We start from the raw sequence: 12,703 nt of genomic DNA, 5'->3' as shown, positions 1-12,703 counted from the left end.
GTGGAGGGGAGGACAGAGTGGATACAGGCAGGTGGAGGGGAGGACAGAGCGGGAGTAGCCAGGTGGAAGGGAGGACAGAGTGGAAGCAGCCAGGTGGAGGGGAGGACAGAGTGGGAGCAGCCAGGTGGAGGGGAGGACAGAGTGGGAGCAGCCAGGTGGAGGGGAGGACAGGGTGGATGCAGCCGGGTGGAGGAGAGGACAGGGTGGATGCAGCCAGGTGGAGGGGAGGACAGGGTGGATGGAGCCAGGTGGAGGGGAGGACAGGGTGGATGGAGCCAGGTGGAGGGGAGGACAGGGTGGATGCAGGCAAGTGAAAGGGAGCACAGGGTGGGAGCAGCCAGGTGCAAGGGAGCACAGGGTGGGAGCAGCCAGGTGCAAGGGAGCACAAGGTGGGAGCAGCCAGGTGGAAAGGAGGACAGAGTGGGAGCAGCCAGTAATAAGGTCCTGTACCTCTATAGAAGCCTGCATCCCCACACCCCCACCTGGAGGTAAGTTCTTACCTTGGGGAATATATAGTAGAATCAGATCACTGGCACTTTCTCTCTGGCTCCCTCCACCTGACAGCCTCGTGGTCCCTCTTCTCCTCTCAAGGTCCTCCTCTCCCCTCCTGAAGCCTGTCAGTTTCGGCGTCGCTGCCCCGTGTCCTGATGGGGGGGTCGGCATCAGCACAGCCTGTTCACTATTTTCTCGGGGGGCTGGGAGCAATTGACCCGTTGTCCCCCCCCCCCTCCCCCCGATCCGCCCCTGTTCTTACATAATCAATGCTTGGAATTTGTGGGGCTTTTTTGTTCACCCGCCACTTGAGGATTCTTGTGGTCCTCACGTGGCTTGTGGTCAGAAGTAATGGGATTAAGGTCTGGGAAGTTTGCTGGCCATGGACCCAAAATTTCCATGTTTTGTTCCCCAAGCCACTTAGTTATCACTTTTGACTTATGGCAAGGTGCTCAATCATGCTGGAAAATGCATTGCTCTTCACCAAGATGTTCTTGGATGGTTGGGAGAAGTTGCTCTCGAAGGATGTTTTTGTACCATTCTTTATTCATGGTTCTGTTCAGTGGTCTCCAAACTGCGGCCCTTTGCTTATCTGTATTCAGCCCTTGGAGCACTATTCTCCCCACTGACATGGGCAATTATTCCTCCCATTTACAACAACCATAGGGCACTATTCCTGCCAGTGATACCAATGATGGGGCACTATTCCTCAAACTGATACCAATGATGGGGCACTATTCCTCAAACTGATACCAATGATGGGGCACTATTCCTCAAACTGATACCAATGATGGGGCACTATTCCTCAAACTGATACCAATGATGGGGCACTATTCCTCAAACTGATACCAATGATGGGGCACTATTCCTCTCACTGACGCCAAGGCTTTTTTTACTCCCGCTGGCCGGACACTCCGGCCCCACTAAAATCTGAAGGACTGCAAACTGGCCCTTTGGTTAGAAAGTTTAGAGACCCCTGGGATAGATGATACTGGATGCCCTCCAGCCAGGAAATGAGGTGGGGAGCTCCATCTGACTTGCTGTAGCTTCTACTGCACATGGTGAGAAGCTCACAGTGTGCGGTGAACAGTCCAGAAGAGGAGCCGGTACAACAGTGCAAGACTGAAGGGAAGGTCAACCTTAAAACCCAGCTCCAGCTTGGTTTGGTCCGGGTTACTCCCTGCTTATTTACAAAATTTGCATCCAAGTTTTTTTCATCTTATTTGCCTAAATTGTGTCTTGTTCCCGTAAACTGAAACCCATACAAGTGAAGTGTTTGTGCTGAAGGTGTTATTCCGTGGGTGGGTGTTCATTGGATATTTTGTTTTGCAAAATAAAATATATTACAATGCGTGGCGTTTGGGAGGTTACAGGTCGTTCCGAGGTGAAGCAAAACCTGAAGGGCAGCGGCATTCCTGGTTTCGAAGGACGCCGCCATCTTTCTTCATCGCCATCTGCTGGTCATTATTCAGCACTGCAATTCATGACACCTGCCCTACTCAATGCTTACGGGGCTTTTTGTCCCAGAGGATGGGTGCGGGTACTCCCCCTTTCCGGGTAAACTCTTGTCTCCGCCCCCCCTCTACCCACCTCCGAGCACCGCCCCTTTGGTTCCGCCTCCCAGTACCGCCCCTTTCAGAGAATACAGAACCAACTATCATTTTGTGGTGCTACGTAGTTTCTATGGAATGTGTAAATTATTACAAAATCTCAATCTCAAACCACCACTCACTCCAACGGCAACACTCTCGACCTCGTATTCTCCCATCGCTGCACTCCCTGCAACCTCTCTCTCTGATCACCACCTTATCCGTTTCACACTCTCCTCGTCTCCTACCTCCCATGCTGCCAACCCACAAACCACTATCCACAGAAACCTTCGCAACCTCAACCCTTCCCTTCTTCATTCTGCTACTGATGGCCTTCACGTCAAATATCGCACCCCCCCCCCCGTCCTGCCCAGACCTAACCACTTCCATCTACAACAAGCTGTCATCCTCTCTAGACGTGCTTGGTCCTCTTTCTACACGCAGAACCAGGCCCCCATCTGCCACAACCCTGGCAAAACAGTCGTCACCAGAAGTCTCAAGAGACGCAAGCCGTGCTCTTGAGCGAGTGTGGTGGAAATCTCCATCCCTGAAAGACTTTACCCTCTACAAACCTGCCCTTCTCAAGTACAACTCCTGCCTCCACACTGCTAAACAAACCTACTACACTCTCATCGAAACCCTCTCATCCAAACCTCCTCAACTCTTTTCTACCCTTAATTCCTTACTTCACCCCCCCACTGCCCCCACCTACCAACTTGCTTACCGCTCAACAGATTGCCAACCATTTCAAAAGCAAAATCGACACAACTCGCAAGGAGATATCCAGCATTCAATTTCCTCCCCTACCCAACACATCAGGTCCAACACCACACTCAATACTCTCATTCTTCTGCCCGGTTACCACCGACGAAGTTGATAAACTCCTCTCCATGGCCCACCTCACTACCTGTCCCCTCACAAGTACTGCGACCACCTTCCCACTCTATCCTAAACTCCCTAACCCAGATCTTTGACCTCTCCCTCTCCTTCGGCACCTTTCCTTCCTCGCTCAAACATGCACTGGTTACCCCCATACTTAAAAAACCCTCACTAGACCCCACCTGTTTGAATAACTTAGGACCCATCTTCCCTGCTCCCATTTGCCTCCAAGCTCATCAAACGCCTTGTCCATGACCGAATGAGTCGCTACCTCATGCACAACAACCTTTTCGACCCCCTACAGTCCGGCTTCCATCCACAACATTCCACTGAAACTGCCCTAAAACTCACCAATAACCTACTAACTGCTAAAACCAATGGCCATTACTCCATACGCATACTCTTAGACCTCTCTGCTGCCTTCGGCACAGTTGACCACCTGCTCCACCTCAGCAAACTACACTCCCTTGGCCTCCGTGATTCTGCTTTATCCTGGTTTTCCTCCTACCTATCTCAGCGCACTGCGACCACCTTCCCACTCTATCCTAAACTCCCTAACCCATATCCTCCACCTCTTCCTTTCCTCCGGCACCTTTCTTTCTCGCTCAAACATGCACTGGTTACCCTCATACCTAAAAAACCCTCACTAGACCCCACCTGTTTGAATAACTTAAGACCCATCTTCCCTGCTCCTATTTGCCTCCAAGCTCATTGAACGCCTTGTCCATGACCGAATGAGTCGCTACTTGACGGACAACAACCTTCTCGACCCCCTACAGTCCCGCTTCCATCCACAACATTCCACTGAAACTGCCCTAAAACTCACCAATGACCTACTAACTGCTAAAACCAATGGCCATTACTCCATACTCATACTCTTAGACCTCTCTGCTGCCTTCGACACAGTTGACCACCTGCTCCACCTCAGCAAACTACACTCCCTTGGGCCTCCGTGATTCTGCTTTAGGCTGGATTCACACCTATGCATTTTTAGTGCTTTTTGCATTTTGCAGATTTGCACTACAGTCCATTTTACATGGTTTCCTATGGAACACATTCTGTAGTGCAAATCTGCAAAATGCAAAAAGCACTAAAAATGCATAGGTGTGAATCCAGCCTTATCCTGGTTCTCCTCCTACCCATCTCGGCGCACTTTCAACTCCATCTCCTCCGCTCCTCCTCCTGTTGGGGTACCCCAAGGCTCAGTCCTTGGGCCCCTCCTATTCTCGCTCTATACCTCTTCCCTGGGCCAGTTGATAACCTCCCATGGCTTCCAATACCACCTCTACACCTCTACACCTAGATCTATCTCTCTACTCCTCAACTCACCCCCTCGCGATCTCCTCAGGGATCTCAAACTTACTGAATGACATATCGGTATGGATGTCACACCATTTTCTCAAACTCAATCTTTATAAAACTGGGCTTGTTATATTTCCTTCTTCCCGCCCCCCCCCCCCCCCCCCCAAGGACTTTACCATTAAGATCAACAGCACAACCATTGGTCCCTCCACACATGTCAGGGTGCTGGGTGCAATCCTTAACTCTGACCTCTCCTTCAGCCCCCACATCCAATCACTGGCTAAATCCTGCCACCTTAACCTCCGCAACATCTCCGGAATTGGACCCTTCCTGACTAATGACACCACAAAGCAACTTAATCACTCCTTGATTATTTCCCACCTTGACTACTGCAAGTCTCTCCTTAATGGCCGACCCTTACACAGGCTCCTCCCCCCTTCAGTCTATTATGAATGCTGCTGCTAGACTAATACACCTCACTAATCGATCCGTGACTGCTGCTCCTCTCTGCCAATCCCTTCACTGGCTTCCCCTCCCCCACCGTGTAAAATTCAAAATGCTAACCATAACATACAAGGCCATTCACAACATCACCCCCCATCTACATCACCAACCTCATCTGCAGATATCGCCCCAAACCGCCCCCTCCGCTCCTCCCAGGACCTCCTGCTCTCTAGCTCCCTTGTTACCTCCTCCCATGTTCACCTTCAGGACTTCTCCAGAGCCTCTCCCATCCTCTGGAACGCCCTGCCCCGGTATGTCCGATCAGCCCCTACCCTGTCCACCTCCAGGACTTCTCCAGAGCCTCTCCCATCCTCTGGAACTCCCTGCCCCGGTATGTCCGATCAGCCCCTACCCTGTCCACCTCCAGGACTTCTCCAGAGCCTCTCCCATCCTCTGGAACTCCCTGCCCCGGTATGTCCGATCAGCCCCTACCCTGTCCACCTCCAGGACTTCTCCAGAGCCTCTCCCATCCTCTGGAACTCCCTGCCCCGGTATGTCCGATCAGCCCCTACCCTGTCCACCTCCAGGACTTCTCCAGAGCCTCTCCCATCCTCTGGAACTCCCTGCCCCGGTATGTCCGATCAGCCCCTACCCTGTCCACCTCCAGGACTTCTCCAGAGCCTCTCCCATCCTCTGGAACTCCCTGCCCCGGTATGTCCGATCAGCCCCTACCCTGTCCACCTCCAGGACTTCTCCAGAGCCTCTCCCATCCTCTGGAACTCCCTGCCCCGGTATGTCCGATCAGCCCCTACCCTGTCCACCTCCAGGACTTCTCCAGAGCCTCTCCCATCCTCTGGAACTCCCTGCCCCGGTATGTCCGATCAGCCCCTACCCTGTCCACCTCCAGGACTTCTCCAGAGCCTCTCCCATCCTCTGGAACTCCCTGCCCCGGTATGTCCGATCAGCCCCTACCCTGTCCACCTCCAGGACTTCTCCAGAGCCTCTCCCATCCTCTGGAACTCCCTGCCCCGGTATGTCCGATCAGCCCCTACCCTGTCCACCTCCAGGACTTCTCCAGAGCCTCTCCCATCCTCTGGAACCCCCTGCCCCGGTATGTCCGATCAGCCCCTACCCTGTCCACCTCCAGGACTTCTCCAGAGCCTCTCCCATCCTCTGGAACTCCCTGCCCCTACCCTGTCCACCTTTAGGAGATCCCTGAAAACTCATTTATTCAGGGAAGCCTATCCCACACCCACCTAACAACCCCATCAAATCATTCCCCGCATCTATTACCTTTTGTACCACCACCCCCTCCCTTTAGAATGTAAGCTCTACGAGCCGGGCCCTCCCGTCCCCTCCGTATTGAACTGTAATTGTGTTGTCCCCCCTCTACATTGTAAAGCGCTGCGTAAACTGTTGGCACTATATAAATCGTGCATAATAATAATAATAATAATAATAAATTATAACAAGAAATTCAGTAAAATACCCTGCAGACAGCAACAATAGATCTCCCCCCAGCAACCATAGATCCATCACAGCAAAAATAGATCTCCCAGAAGCCAGCAGCAGTAGACCCCTTCCTCAACAGTGGAACCCTCCCGATCAGCAGTTGACCCCCCCCCCCCTCCCCTGCAACAATAGATCAATCACCAGTAGCCATAGTTCTCCGAGCAACAATCGTTCTCTCAGGAGCCAGCGTCAGTAGACCCTTTCCTCAACAGTAGATCCCTCCCAGCAGCACAGCAACTGACCCCCCCCCCCCAACAATAGATCTACTACAGCAGCAATAGATCCACAGAAGCCAGCATTAGTAGAGCCCTTCCTCAACAGTAGATCCCTCTCAGCAGAAATTGCCCCCCCCCCCCACAGAAACATAAGATCCACCCCAGCAATAATAGATCCACCCGATGCCAGCATTAGTAGACCCCTTCCTTAACATTAGATCCCTCCCAGCAGCAATTGACCCCCCAGCAACATAAGATCCACATCAGCAATAATAGATCCACCAGAAGCCAGAAGCAGTAGACCCCTTCCTCAACAGTAGATCATTCCCAGCAGCAATTACCCCCCCCAGCAACAATAGATCCCCCAGAAGCCAGCATTAGTAGAGCCCTTCCTCAACAGTAGATCCCTCCCAGCAGAAATTGACCCCCCCCCCCCAGAAACATAAGATCCACCCCAGCAATAATAGATCCACCAGAAGCCAGCATTAGTAGACCCCTTCCTCAACATTAGATCCCTCCCAGCAGCAATTGACCCCCTAGAAACATAATATCCACCCCAGCAATATTAGATCCCCAGAAGCCAGCAGCACTTGACCCCTTCCTCAACAGTAGATCCTACCCAGCAGAAATTGCCCCCCCCCCCTAGCAGCAAAAGATTCCCCAGAAGCCAGCATCAGTAGACCCCTTCCTCAACAGTAGATTCCTCCCAGCAGTAATTGACCCCCCCAGCAACAATAGACTTCACAGAAGTTAGCATTAGTAAAGCTAACAATAGATCAACCCAGCAACGATAGATTCCCCAGAAGCCAGCCTCAGTAGACCCCTTCCTCAACAGTAGATCCCTCCCAGCAGCAATTGACCCCCCAGCAACATAAGACTCCCTCAGCAACAATAGATCAACCACTAATAACATAGATCCCCCAGCAACAATAGATCTCACAGAAGTTAACCTTAGTATAGCCCTTCCTCAACAGTAGATCCCTCCCAGAAGCAATTGTCCCCCCAGCAACAATAGATTCCCCAGAAGCCAGCATCAGTAGACCCCTTCCTCAACAGTAGATCCCTCCCAGCAGCAATTGTCCCCCCAGCAACAATAGATTCCCCAGAAGCCAGCATCAGTAGACCCCTTCCTCAACAGTAGATCCCTCCCAGCAGCAATTAACCCCCCAGCAACATAAGGCTCCCTCAGCAACAATAGATCAACCACTAGTAACATAGATCCCCAAGGCAACAATAGATCTCACAGAAGTTAACCTTAGTAGAGCCCTTCCTCAACAGTAGATCCCTCCCAGCAGCAATTGACCCCCCAGCAACAATACATCCATTCCAACAATAATAGATTCCCCAGAAGCCAGCAACAGTAGATCTTTCCCAGCAACAATAGATCCCCCAGAAACCAGTATCAGAAGACCCCTTCCTCAACAGTAGAACCCACCCCATCAGCAGTTGATCCCCCCGCCAGCAACAGTAGATCTCACAGAAGGCAGCATCAGTAGACCCCTTCCTTTAAGGTAGATCCCAGCAATTGACTCCCCAGCAAAAGGTCCCCCACCAGCAACAATAGATTCCCCCAAGAAAATCAAATCCTAGCCACCATCAAAAGACCCTCTAGCACACCCCAGAACCGGTTGCCATTACATGCATTCAGTGCTGGTATGTTACCCCTAAAGTGATTATTTCATACATACACTATATTATCAAAAGTATTGGGACGCCTGCCTTTACACACACAAACTTTAATGGCATCCCATTCTTAGTCCGTAGGGTTCAATATTGAGTTGGCCCCGCCCTTTGCAGCTATAACAGCTTCAACTCTTCTGGGAAGGCTATCTACAAGGTTTAGGAGTGTGTCTATAGGAATGTTTGACCATTCTTCCAGAAGAGCATTTGTGAGGTCAGGACTCTGTGCAGGCGAGTCAAGTTCCTCCACCCCAAACTCGCTCATCGATGTCTTTATGGACCTTGCTTTGTGCCCTGGTCCAAATCATTTGGTGGAGGGGGGATTATGGTGTGGGGGTTGTTTTTCAGGGGTTGGCCCCTTAGTTCCAGTGAAGGGAACTCTTAATTCTCCCAACTTTGTGGGAACAGTTTGGGGACGGCCCCTTCCTGTTCCAATATGACTGCCCACCAGTGCACAAGGCAAGGTCCATAGAGACATGGATGAGCGAGTTTGAGGTGGAGGAACTTGACTGGCCTGCACAGAGTCCTGACCTCAACCCAATAGAACACATTTGGAATGATTTAGAGTGGAGACTGCGATCCAGGCCTTCTCGTCCAACATCAGTGCTCCCTTTTCATTCACAAACTGAAGCATAGTAAACACGACAGGGGGAACACAGGGGGTTTAAAGCTGCAGATAACGGGGATCCTGGATAGGAGATCAGAGTAGTAGAAAAAGGGGGGGGGCATTCCATGGAACCAATCACCCCGTGGCTCCCCTCTCCAGCAGCTGACAGTCTGCAAGATGGAGAGGAGGAAAAGCCAGCTGTGCTGCAGGGAGGGGGGAACTGCCTGCACCATAAAACCGCTACCCCCTTTTTAGGGGCTCTGCTCAGAGGGGAGGGGACTTTGGTGAAATACCAGGGGTCTCCAAACTTTTGACAAAAAGGGCCGCTTTACTGCCCCTCAGACTTTAGGGGGGTCGGACTTTGAACAGTGGAAGCAGAAAATGGTGTCAGTGGAAGAAATAGCACCCCATCATTGGTGTCAGTGGGAGGAATAGTGCCCCATCATTGATGTCAGTGGGAGGAATTGCCCCATCGTTGGTATCAGTGGTAGGAATAGTGCCCCATCATTGGTGTCAGTGAGAGGAATAGTGCCCCATCATTGGTGTCAGTGGCAGGAATAGTGCCCCATCATTGGTGTCAGTGGGAGGAATAGTGCCCCATCATTGGTGTCAGTGGGAGGAATAGTGCCCCATCATTGGTGTCAGTGGGAGGAATAGTGCCCCATCATTGGTGTCAGTGGGATGAATAGTGTCCCATCATTGGTGTCAGTAGGAGGAATAGTGTCCCATCATTGGTATCAGTGAGAGGAATAGTGTCCCATAATTGATATCAGTGGGAGGAATAGTGCCCCATCATTGGTGTCAGTGAGAGGAATAGTGCCCCATCATTGGTGTCAGTGGCAGGAATAGTGCCCCATCATTGGTGTCAGTGGGAGGAATAGTGCCCCATCATTGGTGTCAGTGGGAGGAATAGTGCCCCATCATTGGTGTCAGTGGGAGGAATAGTGCCCCATCATTGGTGTCAGTGGGAGGAATAGTGCCCCATCATTGGTATCAGTGGGAGGAATAGTGCCCCATCATTGGTGTCAGTGGGAGGAATAGTGCCCCATCATTGGTGTCAGTGGGAGGAATAGTGCCCCATCATTGGTATCAGTGAGAGGAATAGTGCCCCATCATTGGTATCAGTGGGAGGAATAGTGCCCCATCATTGGTATCAGTGAGAGGAATAGTGCCCCATCATTGGTATCAGTGGGAGGAATAGTGTCCCATCATTAGTGTCAGTGGGAGGAATAGTGCCCCATCATTGGTATCAGTGGGAGGAATAGTGCCCCATCATTGGTGTCAGTGGGAGGAATAGTGCCCCATCATTGGTGTCAGTGGGAGGAATAGTGCCCCATCATTGGTATCAGTGGGAGGAATAGTGTCCCATCATTGGTGTCAGTGGGAGGAATAGTGCCCCATCATTGGCATCAGTGGGAGGAATAGTGCCCCATCATTGGTGTCAGTGGGAGGAATAGTGTCCATCATTATCAGTGGGAGGAATAGTGCCCCATCATTGGTGTCAGTGGGAGGAATAGTGTCCCATCATTGGTGTCAGTGGGAGGAATAGTGTCCCATCATTGGTATCAGTGGGAGGAATAGTGTCCCATCATTGGTATCAGTGGGAGGAATAGTGTCCCATCATTGGTATCAGTGGGAGGAATAGTGTCCCATCATTGGTATCAGTGGGAGGAATAGTGCCCCATCATTGGTATCAGTGGGAGGAATAGTACCACAAGGGCCAGAAAAAGGAAAGCACAGGGCCGCATCGGGCCCCCTGGGCCTCAGTTTGCAGACCACTGGCCTAAACAGATCCCCAATTTCTCACTTTTGAGACAGAGAAAGCGATTGAGTACACAAATCCCCAATCCTTTCTTTTCAGTCTCAGCTGCAACAGAATGAATGAACAGGGAGCACTCTATACAGAGGCTTCCTGTTCATTCACAAACTGAATCATAGTAAACACGGGGGGGGGGGGGGGGGGCACGGGTGGATCAAAGCTGCAAAAAAAGGGGATCCTGCACAGGAGAGGGGGTGATCAGAGAAATGAAAGGGGGGGCATTCCCTGAAACCGACCCCCCTGTGGCTCCCCCTGCAGCAGCTGACGGTATGCAAGATGGAGAGGAGAAGCCAGCTGTGTTCTGTGTTGCCTGCACCATAAAGCTGCTTGTGCCCCCCTGATGAACTTATGGGGCTTGGGGCCCCATACAGGAGGGCCAGTGCTACCCCATTATCAGAGGTCCTGCTCAGAGGGGAAGGGACTTCTGCAAGATGGAGAGGAGGAGAAACCATCTGTGCTGCAGGGAGGGGGAACTGCCTGCACCATAAAGCTGCTCGTGCCCCCCTGTTGAACTAATGGGGCTTGGGCCCCATACAGGAGGGCTAGTGCTACCCCCTTATCAGCGGCCCTGCTTACAGGGGAGGGGACTTTGGTGAAATGTCAGGGGTCTATACAGAGGCTCCCAGTTCATTCACAAACTGAAGCATAGTAAACAGGAGGGGCGGGGGTCAAATCTGCAGATGATGGGGATCCTGGACAGAAAGGTGGTGATCGGAGCAGCGGAAAGAGGGGGCCATTCCTTGAAACCGACCCCCCTGTAGCTCGCCCTGCAGCAGCTGACAGTCTGCAAGATGGAGAGGAGAAGCCAGCTGTGTTCTGTGTTGCCTGCACCACAAAGCTGCTCGTGCCCCCCTGTTGAACTTATGGGGCTTGGGGCCCCATACAGGAGGGCCAGTGTTACCCCCTTATCAGCAGCCCCACTCAGAGGGGAGGGGACATTTGCAAGATGGAGGAGGAGGAGAAGCCTGCCATGCTGCTGCACCATAAAGCTGCTTGTGCCCCCCTGTTGAACTGATGGAGCTTGGGCCCCATACAAGAGGGTCAGTGCTACCCCCTTTATCAGCGGCCCTGCTCAGAGGGGAAGGGACTTCTGCAAGATGGAGAGGAGGAGAAACCATCTGTATTTCAGGGAGGAGGAGCTGCCTGCACCATAAAGCTGCTCGTGCCCCCCTGTTGAACTGATGGGGCTTGAGGCCCCATACAGGAGGGCTAGTGCTACCCCCTTATCAGCAGCCCTGCTTAGAGGGGAGGGGACTTTGTTGAAATATCAGGGGTCTATACAGAGGCTCCCAGTTCATTCACAAACTGAAGCATAGTAAACAGGAGGGGGGGGGTCAAATCTGCAGATGATGGGGATCCTGGACAGAAAGGTGGTGATCGGAGCGGCAGAAAGAGGGGGCCATTCCTTGAAACCGATCCCCCTGTAGCAGCTGACAGTCTGCAAGATGGAGAGGAGAAGCCAGCTGCGTTCTGTGTTGCCTGCACCACAAAGCTGCCTGTGCCCCCCTGTTGAACTTATGGGGCCCCATACAGGAGGGCTAGTGCTACCTCCTTATCAGTGGTCCTGCTCAGAGGGGAGGGGACTTCTGCAAGATGGAAAAGAGGAGGAGAAGCCAACCGTGCTGCCTGCACCATAAAGCTGCCTGTGCCCCCCCCCTGTTGAACTGATGGGGCTTGGGCCCTATACAGGAGGGCCAGTGTTACCCCCTTATCAGCAGCCCCGCTCAGAGGGGACTTATGCCAGATGGAGAGGAGGAGAAGCCAACTGTGCTGCCTGCACCATAAAGCTGCCTGTGCCCCCCCTGTTGAACTGATGGGGCTTGGGCCCTATACAGGAGGGCCAGTGTTACCCCCTTATCAGCAGCCCCGCTCAGAGGGGACTTATGCCAGATGGAGAGGAGGAGAAGCCAACCGTGCTGCCTGCACCATAAAGCTGCCTGTGCCCCCCCTGTTGAACTGATGGGGCTTGGGCCCTATACAGGAGGGTCAGTGTTACCCCCTTATCAGCAGCCCCGCTCAGAGGGGACTTATGCAAGATGGAGAGGAGGAGAAGCCAACCGTGCTGCCTGCACCATAAAGCTGCCTGTGCCCCCCCTGTTGAACTGATGGGGCTTGGGCCCTATACAGGAGGGCCAGTGTTACCCCCTTATCAGCAGCCCCGCTC

The sequence above is a fragment of the Aquarana catesbeiana genome, linkage group LG09 (genome assembly GCF_042186555.1).
Source record: "Aquarana catesbeiana isolate 2022-GZ linkage group LG09, ASM4218655v1, whole genome shotgun sequence".
Taxonomy (NCBI): domain Eukaryota; kingdom Metazoa; phylum Chordata; class Amphibia; order Anura; family Ranidae; genus Aquarana; species Aquarana catesbeiana.
Note: the sequence above shows the minus strand (reverse complement) of the source record.